The sequence below is a fragment of the Dromiciops gliroides genome, chromosome 1 (assembly GCF_019393635.1).
Source record: "Dromiciops gliroides isolate mDroGli1 chromosome 1, mDroGli1.pri, whole genome shotgun sequence".
Classification (NCBI taxonomy): domain Eukaryota; kingdom Metazoa; phylum Chordata; class Mammalia; order Microbiotheria; family Microbiotheriidae; genus Dromiciops; species Dromiciops gliroides.
In genome coordinates, this window is record NC_057861.1 from 478,268,218 (window position 1) to 478,290,698 (window position 22,481).

The following is a 22,481-nucleotide window of genomic DNA, read 5'->3' on the forward strand; positions in this document are numbered from 1 at the left end:
AGGAAAGAATCAGTCCTAAGAAGTAGCCTGCTACACCACTCCAGCAGTGGTTTAACTTGACATTTGGGATGATATTTCCTGCAAAGGAAAAATGCATCCACTTATATCTCCACATGCCACCTGAAAGTGAAATCAATAATGGGAAGAATGTTTGTACCACTTCAAGTTTAAGTCCACCTTCTCTAGGAACCAAAATATAAAGGAAAGAATTTGTGCTGGTTAGGGGAGACATTTTTGTGCTGTGGTTCTTTCTTATTATAGTAATGTACACAGACATATACAGCCATACATTTATACCATACACACATGTGTGTATAGTAAGTATATATATATAGATATAGTTAAGGGCTAAAATTCTAGCTAAACTGTCCAAAACATTTAATGAGTGGTCGCCAATAAATTATAAGCTTTAGCAAGAGTTAGACTTTTAAGCATTGATTAAGGAGAATAAGAATTTGGTAAAGAGAGAGAGAAAGGCCTAGATTCCTATCTATTAAAGGGAGAGTGTATTTCTAGCTCCCTTCTCCGCTGGAGTCCTCAGGAAAGAGTGAGTGAGACCGAGTGCCAGTCTCTTCCTTCCTCCTCCCACTAGCCCGCGTCACTTCCTGACTCTAAAGAAAAGACTCCTGGTCTTGCCCTCAAATACCTTCGCTTCATGGGCGGAACTCTTCTACAGTAAGTTTCCAGCAGGTGGCGTCATTCCAATCGTTACAATATATACACATATATGTATATAGATATAAACATATATAATGCTATGGTAAATACTGATTGACTGATTTAATCAATATTGAGGGGAAAAAATCCTGATTAAATGGGGCACTAATCAGTGCAATCAATGATATTGAGAGTATATTTACTAACATTAGGCAATTGATATAGGAGAGATGGAATACACACCAGATGAACACTTGAGTCAATAGCATTAATACAACCAACCTCACTTTCCCTCAAGGTATCTTAAGAACTCTAATAGGGAAATGCTGGCCAACCACACTCTGGGGATCCAAACTGCTAGTATGCCTTTGGTTTGAGAGTGTTAAATCATCACACACTTTTTAATCACCTGTTATATGCCAGGCACTAGGGATACAAAGACCACAGATAGCCATTGTTCTCAAGATGCTCACAGTCTAAGGAGGAAGACAAAAATGTAAAACAAAATATACTATATAGAGGATAAACTGAAGAAAATATCAGAAGGAAGTCATTAATATTAAGGAAAGGGGGGAAAGGCTTCTTGCAGAAGGTGAAGTTTTACCTGAGAATTGAAGGAAACTAGGGAAGCCAGAAAGTAGGGATGAGGATGTAGAGAGTTGGAATTACTCACATTACTAAGTTAGAGCAAGGAGGTAGGTAGAAAGGTGGAGGGTCCAAGGCCTCTGTCTCCATCTGGAGACTTACAAGTCAAGTTAACAATAAACATTGTTTAAGTTCCTACTCTGTGCCAGACTCTGTGCCAAGCTCAGGGGATACAAGGAAAGGAAAAACATTATCTAACCTCCAAGAGCTCATAGTCCAATCAAGGAGAAACATGCAAACAACTGTATGCTAATAGGATATATACAGATCCAACTGGAGATAATCTCAGAAGGAAGTAACCAAGATTAAGGAATGGAAAAGATTTTATTTTTAATAGAAGGTGAGACTTTGGTAAAGATTTTAAGGAAGTCAGGAAAGCCAGAAAGCAGACATGAGGAGAAAGAAACTTTCATGTATTCAATCATCCAGTGAAAATGCCCAGAGTCACAGGAGATAGTGTCTTATTCAAAGAACAGCAAGGAGGCCAGTGTCACTATGCCCTCTGAGAACAATAACCCCATTGGTCATTCCTCCATTACATGTAGTATAAATTTATTATGTTATATCTTAAATTACATATATATTTTATATATAAATGGACTGATGGTATAATGTATATTTATTCAGTATCTCCAGTTTTGAAGCCCAAAGTTACCCACAAGTGGGTCTTCCCCTTCCTGATTGTCACTATCTTCATTTCTTCTCAGATACCCTGGAAATACAAACATTTTCTAGTCAGGAAAGGACATTTCCTACTGCCTCCCTAAAAAAATCGCTACCTGGACTTTAGGTATTTCAGAGCTTCCTTTATCCTGCTCAAAGCTTCAATGATTCTGGCTCTTTTTAAGTCCTAACTCCCTTTTGATCCTTTCTTTTTGTTTTAAATTATTTGCTTTAAGCAAATCATCAGTCAATCCGGCTACATACCAACTTTTAGGTGAAACTCAACTGCTTTTCTTTTGTTCTAGGCTAGTATCTAGTCTTAATTCCTTCTATAGGTCATGTGACTTCATGGCCACCATCTTTTGGGGAGGAATCTGGTTCCTGCATAGTCACCCTCTAGACTTTTTCTGCCCCAAACATCATTCATGTTTTTGAACTTTCAGCTGTGCTCTATATTACAATCAGAAGGACAATTGCCATTCTGGCCCTTATCTCATTTGCAGAAGAGAGATTGAGCTGTTCTTTCATTCAATGAACATTCAAGACTTTACTGGCCTCATAGCATCAACTCTTGTCACTTTCCTCAAGCCCTCAAGTACCTCTTCCTACATCAGTGAGATAAGTGTTCTTCCAGAATCATCCTATTTTGATTGCATGAAATCAAAGTTATTTTTTAAATCCCCACTATGACCAAGAGAAGAATAATTTCCCTAACATTATTGGGTTACTGACAATCCAGCTATACTTATTTTTTAGGAAAATATGCCTTTAATTTTGGACATTAGAGGAAGATTGGCTGGACCCTTGAAAATGTTAATAATATAGTAGGCATTTTGGAGAAGTTATTAATAAGTTTAAAAAGGTTTATGTCTACTTTTTTTCTTTAAACTTGGAATTCCAAAAAGCAAAATAACAAAGAGATTGCCACTTCATTTTTACATGTCTCCAATTTTTCAAGGTGACTGACATGAAAGATGAACTCCTTAATAGTATACAGAATGTCATAGTGACCCATGAAAATACATTATCAAACTAACTCAGTTCAATCTCCTCCTTGAATTAAATACTTCAGAAGTGAATTAGATTATTGAGAAATCATGCTTAGAAAAATGTGGTTGAGATGAAAACCACTAAAATGATCAGAAATGTGATTTTTAAAAAGAGTTTCTTTTGGAAGATGTTTTCAGAAAATGTATGCATATTTCTTTACCTTTTGATAAGACTTCAGCAGATTAAATTAATGCACTTCTGCAATATAAACTATTTCAATGAATGAGATTTTTCTACAACAATAACTAAAATAGTTAAATTAGCTGTACAGTGACTACAATTATGAATATAATTTGAAGACTGTGTATTACTTTATTTAATTAATATCCACTTGGTTATTTTGTAACATGATAACAGAGTGATTAAATAAAATTATTGATAAATCTCTGTAATAAATGTAAAATATGCAACCTTATTTTCTCAAAAGAAGCTAAGGATTTTTACTTGGAAGAAATAGTATGTTATAATAAAGATTATGCTGTGTTCATTATTAATAGTCATTTTTTCCCTTTTTATTATTAAGGTAAGATAATCTCTCCAAGAATTAAAAGGAGTAAATATAAAGTCATCACTGTCTCCAAAGATTATGTGGAATATATTAAGTCCCATCACTTCTCTGGGCCTCAGTTTCTTCAGCTGCAAAAAGGGAGAGGTGTGACTACATTATGTCAATGATTAATTCCATTTATGATAACGAATGATCTCCTCCTAGATTTAAATATGGGTTAAAATAGTTCTGTTTAGGCAGGCAAAGTGAATTAGAGAGATGAAACAAGTTGCTTTTTATTAATGTTCTTTGGGTGACTAAAATTTCCTTCTTGGGATGTTTAATCAATACAGATGTGAACAGCTCTCTCTACTTCACAAGAAAGAAAAATAAGTATAACCTTCAAAAACATAGTGTAATGCATTATATGAGAATGGTCTGTTTATAATAAATTTGAATTTCAACCAACAAACTTCTATTCAGCACTTAGAAAGTAAAAAGGAAAAATACACAGATTCACTATCTTTCCGCAGAAGGGGAAAACAGATGGAAAAACTAAGGGGTAAATGGGGATCAGTCAAATATTGAAAGATATAGAGGGCTTGGCCTTCAGTATGAGGAATGAATCCTCTATGAACAATTTATGGGAACTTATATAAGACAACAATATTCATGTAAGATGACAACTTATAAGATTAGGACCTGTAATGGAGATAGTACCCAAATAGATGAGACACAAATCAACTGTAGTATATTGTATACAAGGCCATTCCCTGGGCTTATGGAAAAAATACTTCTCCTTTATCTCATACATATATACATATATATATATATAAATATAAATATATATATGTATATATATATAAAATCAGCTAGGCATCATCAGCATCAACATTTGTACCAAATCCAATTGTCTTTATCACTTGTACCAATTAAAATATGAGTGTGTTATGTAGTCTTACTTCCAAGGAAGATATCAAACTGCAACTTAAAGAGGAAGCCAAAAAAGTCATCTCCATTTACAATTTACTGGAGAAGGAACTCTAGGTTTTTTCCAGATTTGATCCCTACAGTAATGTACATTCTCCCATATTGAATACTGTGCAGGTTTTTAATATATCCTGTGTGAGAGTAAAGGCTATACCATACATATTCAGTGACCATTGTATGAATTTGATATTAGCAGAGCCTCCTTTTTAATAATGACGACAAGTATTGAGCTACTAATCTTAAAATGTTCTTTTTTTTTTTTTTGGTGAGGCAATTGGGGTTAAGTGACTTGCCCAGGGTCACACAGCTAGTAAGTGTTAAATGTCTGAGGCCGGATTTGAACTCATGTCCTCCTGACTCCAGGGCCAGTGCTCTATCCAATGTACCACCTAGCTGCCCTAAAATGTTCTTTTTAATGAATATATTAGGTATTGGATAGGAATGCATCCCATGGAACATTTCCTAAAATCTTTTTGTTTTGTTTTGTTTTTGTGGGGCAATGAGGGTTAAGTGACTTGTCCAGGGTCACACAGCCAGTAAGTGTCAAGTGTCTGAGGCCAGATTTAAACTCAGGTCCTCCTAAATCCAGAGCTGGTGCTTTATCTACTGTACCACCTTACTGCCCTCATGTCCCAAAATCTTGTGGCAAATTCTATAGACATGTGTGTCATCATCTGTCCTATAATTCTGAGATTTCTGTTAAATGTGGGATAGCATGCTGCATGCAACATAGGATGCAATACAATACAATCCTCACTGTAGAAAGGGTTATTTTTTTGTCATGGGAAATAGAGCACCAGTATTTTAATTCACCATCATTTCAACTAACCATTTGAGTTTTCTTGGATTTTTTTCTTTTAATGATCAAGTATGTGATTGGGGAAGGAGAGGAGAAAGAGAAATAGACACAGAGAGACAGAGAGAGAGAGAAAGACAGACAGACAGATGCAAAGAGAGATAAGAAGAGATAGGCAGACAGAGATAGAGAGACAAACAGTCAGAGATTTCAGAATGCAATATTTAGAGTAGTTAAAATGAATATAGAGGAAAATAGATTGTATTGGGAAGCAGATATAAAACAAAAAGGTTGGAGAATGTTCAAGGAGAGTATAAGCAATCTAAAGATAAGCAATTTATTACTTAGGAAACAAACAGTTTAATGAAATAATTTGTGTTTGAATTATTTTTGTTTAAATGTAAAGCATTGATTAACCAATACATCATATTTTTTTTTTGGTTAGGCAGATACTTTAAGAGTGTCCCCTTGGATGTTTATGATGTATTGTCAATATGCATGAATATTCAAGACTGATAATGATAAATCTATAGTTAGTGAAAACAGAAAAATTTATAAATAAATTTTGCTCATAATAAGTATTTTTATACATTGTCATAACAGAACAATTTCATTTATTTAATTTAATTTTCTCTCCTAACATCAACCAGTCCTTAACTATCAAGGGACTTGAACCTTCAGATCCAGTTCATCTATATGCTGTATCATTCATCATTATCCTTTTAGAACCTGACTCCCAGAACTTAACATAGTATTGTCATATGTTCCAACCCAGACACAGGAAGAAGGGACTATTGGCAAGAGCTATTGTCTTCCTGTTTCCACATGTCAACTGCTTTGTCCTCATGAGTATGGTAACTTATAAAATCAAAATTCCCTGAATAAGACCCTGAAGAAAGCATTATAAGATCAACAATTTTCGGCCTTGTCACTAATTAGAGAATTCATATCTGGAAGTTATTGAAAAATAACAAATAAATCAACTTGCATTCATGGGCATTTGTGAAAGAGCTATAAAAAGTATTCTGGCTGATTATTACTCCACATAAAATACTGAAATAGTAAAACTCATTAAAACTCATGAAGACCACAAACCTCATTTTGAACAACAGCACTCCCCTGCCAGTGATATATATAACTATGTTACTACTGAGCAGGTTTTTGATTTTTTACTAATTGGACAAAGTTTAAAATTTTTGTGTAATTATTGAAATGATAAAAGCAAGCATTTGTTGCTTTTCTGCTAATGAATTAGGGGAAATTTGCTTATTTTATTTATATTCAAGAAATAAATTATTTATTTGCTATCTAAAATTTCAAGATTCTGCCTTTAAATTTCCATGAAGAGAGAGGCAGAGCCAAGATGGTGAAGAAAAGGCTGGAAATTGCTTGGCTCTCCCAAATTTCCCTTGGGAAAAAAATAAATCAATTCTCTAAATGGATTCTCAAACTACAGAACCTATAAAAGAATAGAGTGAAACAAACTTATGGCTTAAGATAACTTAGAAGAATTTCAGGAAAGGTCTGTCTCCCTTGAGTAAAAGGGAAGCACAAGTGCAGTGCAAGCAGGTATATGGCCAAGCCAGCAGGAAGCTCTTAGTCACAGCATAGACTACCAGTTGAGTCCCCTTGATCCTGGCTCAGTAGCAGGCCAGGTGTGATGCCCCCAGTCCCAAGGCAGAAGGCAATCTGCCAGCTGGAGTATCCATCATACAACAGGGACAACTACAACAGTTCACCCTAGTGCAATGAGAAGGCTATGAACCTCTGAGGCCTCAGAGCAGAAAACCAATGATCAGGTCCCTAATCCACAGGAAAAGAAGCTTGCAATAGTGCCCCTTGTTACCATGAGCAGGGCTCATCTTTAAAAGTCACTAAATAGGCTAAAATATGAGAAAGAAGTAGAAAAGAATCCTCATCACAGAAAGCTGCTATGGCAACAGTGAACACCAAAGCACAAACTCAAAAGAGGATAACAATGCTAAAATACCTACATGCAATGCCTCAAAGAGAAAGATGAATTGTTCTCAAGACCAAAAAGCCTTCTTGGAAGAGCTCAAAAAGAATTTCATAAATGAAATAAGAGACGTAGAAGAAAAGTGGGAAAAGAAATTATAGTTATGCAAGAGATAGTCAATAGCTTTGAAAAAGTAGAAAAATTAACTGAGAAAAAAAAATTTCTTAAAAAATACAATTGGCCAGGCACAGTGGATAAAGCACCAACCCTGGATTCAGGAGGACCTGAGTTCAACCCTGGCCTCAGACACTTGGCACTTACTAGCTGTGACTCTGGACAAGTCACTTAACCTGCATTGCTTCTCAAAAAGAAAAGAGAGAGAGAGAGAGAGAGAGAGAGAGAGAGAGAGAGAGAGAGAGAGAGAGAGAGAGAGAGAGAGAAAGAAAGAAAGAAAGAAAGAAAGAAAGAAAGAAAGAAAGAAAGAAAGAAAGAAAGAAAGAAAGATACAATTGGACAAATGGAAAAGAAAAAACTGACTGGGTAAAATAATTCCTTAAGAATCAGAACTGGGCAAATGGAAGCTAATGACTCTATGAAACATCAGGAAGCCTTCAAGCAGAATCAAAATAATATAAAAATAGAAGAAAATGTAAAATACCTCATCAAAAAATAGCAGACCTGCAAAATAGAACCAGTTAGGATAATTTCAGAATTACTGGACTGCCTTAGGGCCATGATTAAAAACAAACAAACAAACAAACTGCACAATATATTTCAGAAAATTATCTAGAACTGCCCCAATATCCTAGAAACAGAGGATGAAATAATCATTGGAAGAATTCACTGATCACCTCCTGAAAGAGACCCTAAAATTAAAACTGTAAAGAAACATTTTAACCAAATTCCAGAATTTTCAGGTGAAGGAGAAAATACTGCAAGGGTCCAGAAAGAAACAATTTAAATATCAAGGAACCACAGGATTACACAGTAACTTAAAGGATCTGAGGGCTTGGGAGATGATATTCCAGAAGGCAAAAGAAGTTGGATTGCAATCGAGAATCAACTACCCAATAAAACTGAGTATAATCTTTCAGGTGAAAAGATGGAAGTTAATGAAATAAAAAGGTAAAATGGGAAAAAAATATGTTGGTCAATAAGATTAAAATGTTTAAATCCATACATGGGAAGATGATACTTGTAATTCTAGAGAACTGTATCTATATTAAGGTAGATAGAAGCAATACACAGAGGATGTGGGTATTAGTTGATGATATAAAAAAAACCCTTAAGGCCTGAAAAATAGGATTATACTGGAAGAAGAGGAATGGGAAGGCAGCATGGGGTAAATTACATTACATGAAGGGGCACAAAAGACCTATTACAGTAGAAGGAAAAGGGGAGGGGGTGGACATTGTTTCAACCTTGCTCTCATCTAATTTGGTTCAAAAATAGAATAACTTACAAACTCAATTGGGTATAGCATTTTATCTTACCCTATAAGGAAAGAGGATGGGAAAGGGGAAAGAAAAAGGTGGGGTGCTGATAAAAGGGAGGGAAGAAATAGGAGAGGGAAGTGAAAAGAAAAGAGAAGGGGTAAAAGAAGGAAAGTCAAATTAAGTCAGAAGTAAAACACTGGTGAGGAGAGATAGTATGAAAGGAAAGGAAAAAACGTATAAACAAGGGGAAGAATAGCAGAGAAGGAAATACACAGTTAGTAATCATAACTCTGAATGTGAATGGGATGAACTCTTCCATAAAATGGAAGTGAATAGCAGAGTAGATTAAAAATCAGAATCAGAATCCTACAATATTTTGTTTATAAAAAGCACATCAGGGGGTGGCTAGGTGGTGCAGTGGATAAAGCACTGGCCCTGGATTCAGGAGTAACTGAGTTCAAATCTGGCCTCAGACACTTAACACTTACTAGCTGTGTGATCCTGGGCAAGTCACTTAACTCCCATTGCCCCGCAAAAATATTTAAAAAATTAAAAATTTAAAAATTTAAAAAATAAAAAGCACATCAGAAGCAGGGAGATATACACAGAGTAAAGATAAAAAGCTGGAGCAGAATATATTATGATTCAGCTGAAGTAAAAAAAAAAAAAAAACAGGAGTAGCAATCCTTATTTCAGACAAAGCAAAAGCAAAATAGATCTAATTAAAAGAGATAATGAGGGCCAGCTAGGTGGCACAGTGGATAGAGAGCTGACCCTGGAGTCAGGAGGACCTGAGTTCCATTCCAACCTCAGACACTTGACACTTACTAGCTGTGTAATCCTGGGCAAGTCACTTAACTCCAATTGCCTCCCCCAAAAAAAGAGAGATAAGGAAGGAAACTGTGTCTTGTAGCATAGACAACGAAGTGATATAAATACTAAACATATATCTACCAAGTGGTGTAGCATCCAGATTCTTAGAGGATAAGTTAAGTGGGTTACAGGAAGAAATAGACAGCAAAACTATACTAGTGGGGGACCTCACATCCCTGTCACAACTAGATAAATCTAACCACAGAATAAATAAGAAAGAAGTTTAGGAGATAAAGTGAGTTTTAGAAATGTTAGATATGATACACCTCTGGAGAAAACCGAATGGAGATAAAAAGAAATATAGCTTTTTTGCAGCAGTATGTGGCACCTACACAAAAATACATGTATTAGAGCAAAAAAACTGATGGTCAAAAGCAGAAAGGCAGAAATAGTAAATGCATCCTTTTCAGATCATGAAACAATCAAAAGTATGTATAAGAAAGGGCCATGGAAACATAGACTAAAAATTATTGGGAAATTATATAATCTCATCCTAAAGAATGAGTGGAACAAACGACAAATCATAGAAGCATAAATAATTTCATTAAAGTGAATGACAATAATGAAAAAATATACCAACACTTACAAGATGCAGCCAGAGCAGGTTTTAGGGGAGATTTGATATCTCTAAATGGCTATATAAATAAAATAGAGAAAGAGTAGATGAGTGAATTACCCATGCAATTAAAAGCTAGAAAAAGAACAGACTAGAAATCCTTCATTAAATAGTAAATTAGAAATTTTGAAAATCAAAGTAGAAATTGGTAAAATTGAAAGTAAGAAAATTATAGAATTAATAAATAAAACCAAGAGCTGATTTTATGAAAAAACACAATAAAATAGATAAACCTTTTGTTAACTTGATTAAAAAAAGAAAGAATACCTAATTATCAGTATCAAAAATGGAAAGGGTAAATGCACCACAAATAAAGAGGAAATTAAAGCAAAAATAGAAGCTACTTTGCCAACTGTAGGCCAGTAAATTTGAGAATCTAAATGAAATGAATGAATATTTAGAAAATTATAAATTTCCCAGATTAGTGGAAGAGGAAATATAATATTTAAATGAGCCAAGTTTAGAAAAAGAAATTGAACAAGCTATCAATGAACTCCTTAGAAAAAATTTCCAGGGGTGGCTAGGTGGCGCAGTGGATAGAGCATGGGCCCTGGAGTCAGGAGTACCTGAGTTCAAATCCTGCCTCAGACACTCAACACTTACTAGCTGTGTGACCCTGGGCAAGTCACTTAACCCAAATTGCCTCACTTAAAAAAAAAAAAAAGAAATGAAAAGAAAAAATTTCCAGGCCCCAGATGGATTTACAAGAAGTCTATCAAAAATTTAAAGAAAAATGATTTGGAATTCATTTATACTATATAAATCAGTTTGAAAAATAGGCAAAGGAGTCCTACCAAATTCCTTTTATGAGACAAATATGGTGCTGATACCTAAACCAGGAGGAGTAACAATTATAGACCAATTATAAACCAATTTCCCTAATGCATACTGACACAAAAATTCTAAATAAAATATTAGCAAAGATATTGCAGCAATTGTCATTTATCCTAGGAATGCAGAGTTGGTTTAATATTAGGAAAACTATCAACATAATTGACCATATAAATTACAAAACTAACCAAAATCAGATGATTATCTCAATAGATGCAAAGAAAGCTTTTGACAAAATACAGCCCTCATTACTATTAACAACACAAAAGTATAGGAATAAATGGAGCATTCCTTAAAATGATAAGCAGTATCTATCTAAACCCATCAGCAAGCATTATATATAATGGGGATAAGTTAGAAACTTTCCAATAAGATCAGAGGTGAAATAAGGATGTCCACTATTACCACTATTATTCAATTGTGTACTAGAAATTTTAGCTTTCACCATAAGAGAAGAAAAAGAAATTGAAGGAATGAAAATAGGAAAGAAGGAAACAAAACTATCACACCACAGATGATATAATGGTATATTTAGAGAATCCTAAAGAATCCACTAAAAGACTACATAAACAATTAACAACTTTAGTATAGTTACAGGATATAATACAAACCCACATAAATCATCAGCATTTCTATATATGACCGACAAAGCCCAGCAGCAAGAGATAGAAAGACAAATTCCATTTAAAATAACTGTAGACAATATAAAGTATATGGGAGTCTACCTACCAAGACAATCCCAGGAATTGTAGGAATACAATTACAAATCATTTTTCACCCAAATAAAGTCAGATTTTAAAAATGGAAAATATATAAATTGCTCATGGGTGGGTGGAGTTAATATAATAAAATGATAATTCTACCTAAATTAATTAATTTGTTTACTTGGCATAGTAATAAAACTAGCAAAAATTATTTTATAGAGCTGGGGAAAATAGTAACAAAATTCACCTGGAAGAATAAAAGGTCAAGAATATCAAGTGAATTACTGGAAAAATAATGCAAAGTAAGGTGACCTAGCCATACCAAATTTAAAACTATATTATAAAGCAGCAGTCATCAAAACTATTTGGTACTGGTTAAGAAATAGGATGGTAGATCAGTGGAATAGGTTAGGCAAACAAAACACACAAGTAAATGAGTATAGTTATCTGCTGTTTCATAAACCCAAGGACTTCAGCTTCTGAAATAAGAAGTCACTATTTGACAAAAAGTTCCTGGGAAAGCTGGAAAATAGTATTGCAGAACCTAGGCATAGACCAATATGTTACACCACATACCAAAATAAACACAAAACAGATACATGATTTATATATAAAGGGGAATAGCATAAGCAACTTAGAAGAGGAAGGAATAGTTTACTTGTCAGGTCTATGGAGAGGGGAAGAATTTATGACCAAAGATTAGATAAGGAATATTATGAAATGGAAATTGGTCATTTTGACCAGATTCAATTTAAAAGGTTTTGCAAAAAAACCAATGCAACAAAGATTAGAAGGAAAGCGGAAATCTGGGAAATATATATATTTTTTTAATATCCAGTGCTTCGGACAAAGGCCTAATTATCAAATATATAGATAACTGAATCAAATTTATAATAAAAAAGTCATTCCCCAATTTAGAAATGGTCAAAGGGCATCAATAGGGAGTTTTCAGATGAAGAAATTAAAACTATCCATAGTCATATGAAAAACATTCTCAATCACTATTGCTTAGAAAAATGCAAATTAAAACTATTCTGAGGGGGGCAGCTAGGTGGTGCAGTGGATAGAGCACCGGCCCTGGAGTCAGGAGTACCTGAGTTCAAATCTGGCCTCAGACACTTAACACACACTTACTAGCTGTGTGACCCTGGGCAAGTCACTTAACCCCAATTGTCTCACTTAAAAAAAAAAAAAAAAAAAAAACTACTCTGAGGTACTACCTCACACCCTTCAGATTGGCTAATATGACAAAAGAAAATGATACCTTTTGGAGAAGATGTGGGAAAAATATAACATTAATGCAGTGTTGGTGGAGTGGTGAACTTATCCAACATTCTGGAGAGCAATTGGGAACTATGCCCAAAGAGTTATAAAACTATGCATACACACCCTTTGACCAAAGAATACCACTACTAGTTCTGTATCCCAAAGAGATCATAAAAACTGAAAAGGACACACATTTATAAAAATATTTAGAGCTGCTCCTTTTTGTGGTGGCAAAGAACTGGAAAAGGAGGGGATTCCCCTCAATTACAGAATGGCTGAAAAAGTTGTGGTATATGAATATAATGGAATACTATTGTTCTGTGAGAAATGATGAGCAGGCAAATATCAGAAAAACCTGGAAAGACTTACATGAATTCGTGCTGAATAAAGTGAGCTGAAACAAGAAAACATCGTACACACTATCAACAACATTGTGTGGTGATCAACTGTGACAGAATTAGCTCTTCTCAGCAATACAATTATCCAAGACAATTTGAAAAGACTCATAATGGAAAATATTCTCCACATTCAGAAAAAGAACTATGGAATGTGAATGCAGATTGAAGCAAAATATTTTCACTTTTGTTGGGTTTTTTGTTGTAGTTTGTTTCTTCTTTCTTGTGTTTTTTTCCTTTTGTTCTGATTCTTCTCTCACAACATGACTAATGTGGAAATATGTTTAACATGATTGTAATATATAACCTATATCAGATGTCTTGCTAGTTTCAGGAGCGGGGAGGGAAGAGAGGGAGAAAGAAAAATAGGAAACTCAAAATCTTACAAAAATGAATGTTGAAAATTATCTTTACATGTAATTTGAAAAATAAAATACTAGTAAGAAAAAAATTCCACTAATTATTAAAGTTCAATAAACTGTGAAAACTTCTAAAAGAAAACACAAAATCATTAATGTTTACAAATTAAGTACTGAGCATCTGTCAGAAAATTTTCTTTCCATACATTTTCTCCCCCAGGTACACTGTATAATCGTGGAATTTTCATTAAATAAATAACAATTCTTTCATTCTATCATTTGAATTTTTCTTTAAAAATACAATGCAATTAAATTCTGAAATAAAGCATTATACATAAAAGTGTACACATTTTAAAAAAATTAAAACCATATACATATGGTAATAAAATATTTCTCACATATTTTCCTTATTCCTACCAAACTGCTCTAACCTACAAAGATCCAAAGGATTTCAAAGACTCTCTATGACAGGAGGAAATCCAGGGGTATGCAAAGAATTGAAACTGCAGCCCATGGTATTTAGGTAGATTACAAACACAGACATATAGCAAAGAGACAGTTAATTTTGCTATTCTGATCTGTTCTTCTGATTATGAATACCAAAAATCAATCTTGTGTTTGAAACTGTTTTGAATTTTGTTAAATAAGAATATTTAAAGATGATTATCCATCAAACTTGTATCAATAATATAATATGATAATTTAATTTTTTTGAAATTGTAAATAACAGAAGTTATTCAAATGAAATGGCTTACTAGATAGAACCTGCTATATATACATATAGATAGATAGATATAGATATATTTCATTTGAATAATTTTGGTTATATATACTTTCAAGTCAGTAAGGTGAAAACATGGTAATTAATTAGCATGAAAAATGCTAATATAATTTCCTCAGCCTTGCATTTTAAAAAGTCTACAATCTACCTCCAACCCATCCATTCCTGACTTATTTCAACTTGAATTCATTACCTATTCCTCCACTTAGAACACTTTACATTTTCCCCAAAATGGCTACTTCCTGTTGCCTGAAATCTTCATTTGGACAAGCTATTCCTCATGTCCTTTAATGTTGTGTCCATCCATAAATTACCTTGTATGAACTCATCAGAATGCAAGTTCCTTGAGGCCAGGGATTTGAACATGCTAAGTACTTCAAAAACCAGAACTGAACTGAATTCAAGTTGTATCCTTTTATCTCCAAGATGATCTTCTTTATATCATCGGTTCATGTCCATGGCCATCATCCTAAATCTGTCCCTCACTAATCCTTCAATGGATGCCTAGGATAGCCTCCTAATTGGCCTCCCTGACTTGAATCTCTAGCTCAATAATCTATCCTCCACTTAGCTACCAAAATATTTTGCTAAAACCCACATCAGACCTTGACACTTCCCTGTTCACAAAGCTCCAACATTTCATACTGCATCTAGGATAAATTATTTTGTACAGCACTTAACACACTTCATAATCTGGCTCCAAACCGTCTTCCCAGGCACTGCATATTACTTCCTTCTAGTCAAACTGTTGTGCTTGCTATTCATAGAATATTCATCCCTTGCTTCCGTGACTTTGTACAACATGCTCCCAAACCTGAAATTCTATGCTTCTTTAACCCCATCTTTTAGAATCATAAGCTCCTTTTAAAAGTCAGCTTAATGGACAACTACATATGATCTTTCCTTTCTACTCCCCCTGACACAAACTTTTTTTTGCATTTATCTACCTCTAAAATTATTCTTTATTACCTTTGCATGTATTTTAGTTTTACTTGTATACATGTTTAGTATTTGTCCCCAGTATAATCTAAATGCCTTTGAGGGCAGAGATTGTTTTCATTTTATGTAAATCCCAGGGCCCAGTGTAGTATACACGACATAGTAAGTGTTTAATAATTGCTTATTCAATTGAATTGAAATTAATGACTAAAAAGTATGTTGGGTGGCTTAAGTTTATGTATAGGCCTTTTCTTCTGCAGGGAAAATGTCCTCTGATGGAGAGGATAAGCAATGTTGTAGAAGGTCAAAAAACTTTTAATGCTTTGAAATTCAGGTTTTTTTTCTGTGTATGTGTGTGAATATGTTAACTGGTTGAAGTTTACTTATGATCAATTTTCTCAAATACACATCTCTGACTGGCAGCAAGTTTATTCAGTATTTGCCAGAGTGGCATTGATTTCTTCAGATATTTTTCTCTTGCTTGACTTCTGTTGAGAAGATAAGAATCTTGGGAAGGTAATTCTGAGAGAAGTGCTTTCTATGCATACTGAGACATAGTCATTGAAATGCATGACGAATGTTGAATAAATAATATCTGAGGACACAATGTCTGCATTTGCTCAAAGCATACATTACTGTGAAGCTCCTAAAGCTGTTACCACACTTGAGCATGCTATAGACAAATGAAGGAGTCAGTCAATTCCTGAAACTATTTATTTAACCTTAAGAGCTGTATAGTAGCCAATAAAAGCAATTTAATTCCCAGTAAATAGTGAATCTCTGGTGTGACACTTCTATTCATTTTAAGGTATTAAACTTTCCTCTTTCATTTTATCTTGAAAGTAGAGTTATAAAAGCTGTTATGCATTCTCAAATTCCTTGCAGAAAACAGTTCTTAAATAGTTATGGAACAGTGAACAATAAGGAATTTAAACATAGGGTCCTATGGCTCAGATAAGTCAAGTGCAATTGCACTTAATGAGACAGAAAGATACACTGTTTATTATGCTTTAGAACAACTATAATTTTAGTCAGTGCAGCTTCTCTCCGTGTTGTATCTCTTAGGAGGAGCTCAAAGCAAGCATCTCAGAGAAATCACAGTATTTCAATAGGAAATAGCTAAGCATGGAGCACTGTGGCAATGGCTTCCACAGCTGAAAACTGGGCTTCAATTTAGACTGACAAATAATGTGTTGTCACTAAGGCAGAGATCAGTCCTTATTATTGGATATTTTTAAATAATAAACATTTTTATTTACAGTTTTGAGTTCCAAATTTATCCCTCCTTCCCTTTCTCCTCTCCCCCCTTACTGAGGTGGTAAGCAATCAGATATAGGTTATACATGTGCAATTATATAAAACATTACCATATCAGTCATTTTATATAAGGAAACTTGAATAAAAGAAAGTGAAAAATAGGATGCTTCAGTCTGTGTTCCATCAATATCAGTTCTTTCACTGGAGGCAAATAGTATGCTTCATCATTAGCCCTTTGGGATTGTCTGGGATCATTGTATTGCTGAGAATCATTAATCATTCATAATTCTTCATCAACAGATTCTATTTTCTCCTTAATCTAAGCTACTTATTGGTAGTTATAAGGGGATAAAGAGGGGAAGTCTTGGGGGTTTTTTGTTTGTTTCTACTGGATTGATGACCAGGGCTGGGGACAATTGGGTATTGAGATTATTAATACTACTTCTGATACAAATTCACTCACTGGTCTTAGCATAGTGCTGAGCACCATAGTTGGTATTTCATAAATGATTGTTGGTTGATTGATTGATTTAGCATTTATAGATTACAAAGCCATTTAAGTATCAGGGGCCTGCCAAGCATATAAGAAGTGTTTTCAGGGATGTATAGGAGTTTGTTGATTCCTTCATTGATCACGTAGTCCTGGTTTACCACTTCTAATTTGGCAGAATAAATGAGTGAGCTTTTTCAATAGGCCAACTGGGCACTGAAATGCTCCCATGATGCAGAGGCTTAGATTTATTTTTTTCTTGTCTTTCTCAATTTTTCTATATATAAAGAGTGTTAACTATTAATTTTATAGATATAAGGCTCTGTGAAAGGTTATTTAACCCATTCATTGTATTACTAAACCAAAAAAAATAGATTTGGGTTACTCAGGGGGTGTGAGAGAAAGATCACTCTCCACCCAGGAGAATGCAAAAGGAGAAAGTATTGGCAGGTAAGAAGCATGGTGGTGTTGGAAGGTGGGCTCTAAAGAATGGATAATAAGGCAAAGAGAACTCTCAGTAGTGGTATAGGGTCTAGGTGAGGATGCCAAGGTAATCATAACATGCAGAAAGATGTTGGCTGACAACTCTGCATTTTTAAAAGGTCCAGTGTGGGCTTCAGCTGCCTCTTTGCCCACTCTTTTCTTCATCAGCTGCTCTTTGGTGGTGTGATGGCATCCAATGGTGGAACCACACTATAAGGGGTAGGGCACTGGGGCCTTTTCCTCTTTCAGGATATATAACAACCAAGAAATGCAGCTTGCATTGCCTTTTCATTTGTTCTTTTCCATTCTAGGTTCAAGGAGTGGTGTTTCCAACCCTGGGGGTCTCAAAAGCTAGAGAATGAGCCTTGGGAATTTGAGAGTTGGAATCCAGACTAAGTAATATAGACAGCCCGGCATCAAAGTCTTGAAGAAAAAGGAACAATTTTTGAAAATGACCTCAGCATCACAGCTCAGAAGGAATCATCTGCGGCAATGCCATCTTTGGAAGTGAATTTGAAGTAACCAATGTTATTTAGCAATTGAGCCAGTATTTGAGCCTAACCCTGTATCCCTTCCCCAGACTGAGATGGTATAGGGTCATTATGATTTCTCAGAGATTTGGGGAGAAATGTGTGTGTTTATTCTAGCTATATCACTGAAATTTATATCCCTTTGTATAAGGAAATCAACGTTAAGTACTTAAATGGAACTGCTGTGCTATTCACTAGCCCTGGTCACATGGGGGAACATAGTTGGGGGCTCAAATTAAAAACAAATAAAAAATACACCCACACAGATCCTTCAGGATACCTGAGAAGCCTGAAAGGTAGACATAACTTGATTGGCCCTGAAAGAGTTGGACCAGAGTCATGTGTTGTATATACATGGGTGCATGTTTGAAGCATAAAGAATTCATAAGTCATAGTAACTAAGGAGGTTGAATAACTGAGATGCCAGGGTGTTTAAAACTATCAGGAAGTAGAGAAGTAAAAAAGAACATGAGATAAGGACTGAACATATAGTGGATGATGCAATATGACCCAGAGGTTGATAGACGATAGCAAAAAAAAAAAAAAAAAAGATCTAGATAGAACAGAATAGTGGTGGTTGCTGAGTGAGTTTGACAAAAAGAGTTGAAGTATCAGGGGCTTTGTGAGAAAGACCAGTCAGTCTTGGAGAAGGTGCTAAGAGATGTGTTGTCTAATTGAAAGTTTCCATTTCTGGAAGCATCAGAAAATGAGAGGCAGTGTTGTGTAGTGAATAGTATAACACTTGAAACCAGGAAGACCTGGGTTCAAATCCTGTTTCAGAGACATACTTGATGTATGATACTGGATAAATCATTTAACTTTTCTCAGGTTCAGTTTTCTTATTGTTTTGAAAATCTAATTTAATTGCTTTAAAGAAAATTAAATCTAAATTGAATTGCTCTGTACTACATTGATATTAGGTATTATTCTTATAATATTGAAAGAATATTAAAGGAAGCAACTTTACGTGAAGGGAAATTTGTTGTTCTTGATTTTTTTTGCCTTAATAGTAATTTTTCACCTACATGTAAAGATAGTTCTCAACATTCATTTTTATAAGATTTTGAGTTTCAAATATTTCTCCCTTCTTCCATTCCCTTCTGCCTGCCCAAAACAATAAGCAATCTGATGTAGGTTATATATGTACAATCATATTAAACATATTTCCACATTTGTAAAGTTGTAAAAGAAGGATCAGAACAAAAGGGGAAAACCAAAAGAAATAAAAAATAAACCAACAAATAAAGTGAAAATAGTATGCTTCAATATGCATTCAGATTCCATAGTTCTTTTTTCTAGATGTGAAAAGTATTTTGTATCATCAGTCTTTTGGAATTGTCTTGGATCATCGTATTGCTGAGAAGAATTAAGTCTATCACAGTTGATCATCACACAATGCTACTGTTACTGTGTCCAATATTCTCCTGGTTCTATTCACCCCACTCAGCATCAGTTCACATAAGTCTTTCCAGGTTTTCTGTTATCTGCCTGCTCATCATTTCTCACAGCACAATAGTATTTCATTACATTCATATACCACAACTTGTTCAGCTATTTCCCAACTGATGGGCATCATGAAAGGGAATTTGTTAAGAGTAGAGGATGGTGGCATTGATAGTTAAAGGTGACTGTGGCTGTGACCTTTCTGTGTGTGATTTCCTTACACTAATCTATACTGATCTGAATGGGAAAGAGATTCATCCCAGGGGGAAAGTACCTGAAGAATGGGGTTTGATAGTTTGGGGCCAGGAAAGAGATTCGTAGTCATCAAACAGAGGTCATTTCCTCAATGTCACTATCTGAAGTAAAATCCTAATAACCTTAGGATAGGTCTGGTTCTGGCAAGAAGGGACCTTAGAGCACATCTAGCTCAGCTTTCATTTTACAGATAAGGAAATTGCAGTCCACAAAGGGGAAAATCATGCTTAACATCATAGCATGAATTGATGGAAGTACCATCACATAGGCAATATTTTAGCTTCTGTTCCCTTCACAGAAGAGATTGAATATGTTTCTATAAATTAAACTTAAAAAGAAATTGAGGTCTTAGTCACAGAAGGAAGATGATACAATTGAAAAAGTACTGGACTAGAAGATCTTGGTTTGAATTCCATCCACCTAGACAATTATTAGCTCTGTGACAATAGACAATTCACTTAATATCTCAAAGACTCAGATTCCTCTCTGAAAAAAATGGATATAACAGTAATTATACTACCTACCTCACAAAATTAATTTAGGAAGATACTCTGAAAACCTTAAATTACTATATAAATGTAGGTTGGCACTCTTATTGAGGTACAAAAATTGAAAAGAAAGTAGCAATAAAAGATTTAAACAAAGTTCAGAAAATATTTGCTTTTAAATCTTCATCTGCATTAAGAAGGGCTTACTGTTCAAAAGCTGGGAAAAGATCTCTTTGCAATCTGATTCTACATAGGAGGCATAAAGATTATAGTGTTTAGTCCTGGGTGCTATATTTCAGGAAGGTCAAGCTAAAAAGCATCCAGAGGAAGATAACCTTGGGGTGAAGGCCCTCAGAATCAATGCTATATGAAGACTGAATTAAGTTACTGGGTTTATTAACCAAGAGGATACTTGGTGTACCTATGTATTTGAAGTTTTGTCATATAGAACAAAAGTAATTGCTCTGATTTGCCCAGACAGTAGAATTATGAACAACAGTTGCATGTTACAGGGAGGTATACTTCAAATTTATGCTAGGAGAAAAAAATGATTGAGACACTAAAAGAAATGGAATTAAGCAGAGCTTTTCCAACTTACTTCTTATTATCTAATGATGATAGGCAAGTATAAAGTATGATCTATGAAGAGCCAATAATAATGTTTACCTGAAGGCATGCTGGCACATTCAGCTATCAGCACTTTGTACAACTAAGCTATAGACAACTGATGTTGTCCATGTTGTCCATGTACTCAAGACTCTCAGAGTTCATATGGGCCCCTGGAAAGTAATTCTAGTTTCAAGGAACTCTTTTGTTTGAAATCTATTTAAGACCATGGCTAATGTGCCTCCACCAAAGGTTTTGTTTTATCAGAAATGCAAAAGGTATTTAATGATACAGCATAGCAAAATAAATATCAAGGAAAATCCTCACATACATGTAGGAGAATAGTCCTGCACAAAACCCCATACTGCCAATGGAGAGAACACATGCAGTAGGGACATATTCAATCAATGCACTCATGGAAAAGAGGCCTCAGGAACATGTGTGACTTGAGGAATTAATCCTCCTAGGGCTTCATCTGGGATAGAACCCCTCTTCCAGAACTGTGATTTCTCTGCCAATCTCATATATTCTGGTGTCATCTGCTGGGATACTTCCTCTGCTGTTCTGACATTTGCTGGTCCTTGATGTCACATCAGTTTTATGCTGAGTTACAAGTGTTGCATGTTCTATTCCTGGCATAGGAGGGAATCTCAGCTTTTTCTGCACATAGCATGAAAGTCTATCTAAGTTCATTTGTAGATCAGAAGCACAGTCATAACCAGACAGTAAGAAAAAATATCTTTTGAAAGTTTATTTCTTCTTTAGAATGTGCCCTAAAATGACCTTGGTTGCTAGTTTGGGACCATGAAAATAACCTAAGTCTTTACTTAGTAAGACAGGAAGAAAAGGATGGAGAGTATGACATTTGTCCTACCTTTTTATAGGCATTAAAACCACTTCTCCATACAACCATATAAAAATTGAGCTACAGTTATATCTCTGACAAGTGTCTATATGACAAAAATGACAAAATATTTTGTTTCTTCCTATAAACCTGCAGTACAATCATCTCAGTAGGAAAGGAAGATTTTATTAATATTAATATATTAATGCAACAAAATAACTCCATTTCCATAGCCTCTAATAGAATAAAGAAGATTATTACCATAAAAAGAACTTGTAATTTTCCTAAGTTAGAAAAGAAAGATTTAATAAATGTGTACTGTTGTTTAACAAAAAATTATAACATCTGGTACATACTTTTTTATTTGGTAATGATCTATAATGATATTATTGTGACAGATTTTATGTGTTAATTACTAAGTAGTAAAATTATTCCACAATCAGGCTAAACAGAACAATTTTTTTAAAGCTATAGTAATGGGAAAAGTGTTTGTTAAGAATTAAAAAATCACCTAAGAACATAAAATTACTAAGAAAATAACCTCCCTCTTGAATAAGAACTGTTGGGAAACCTGGAAAATAGTTTGGCAGAAGAAGTATAGAACAAATCTTATACCAGAGACTACAGTAAACTAAAAGTG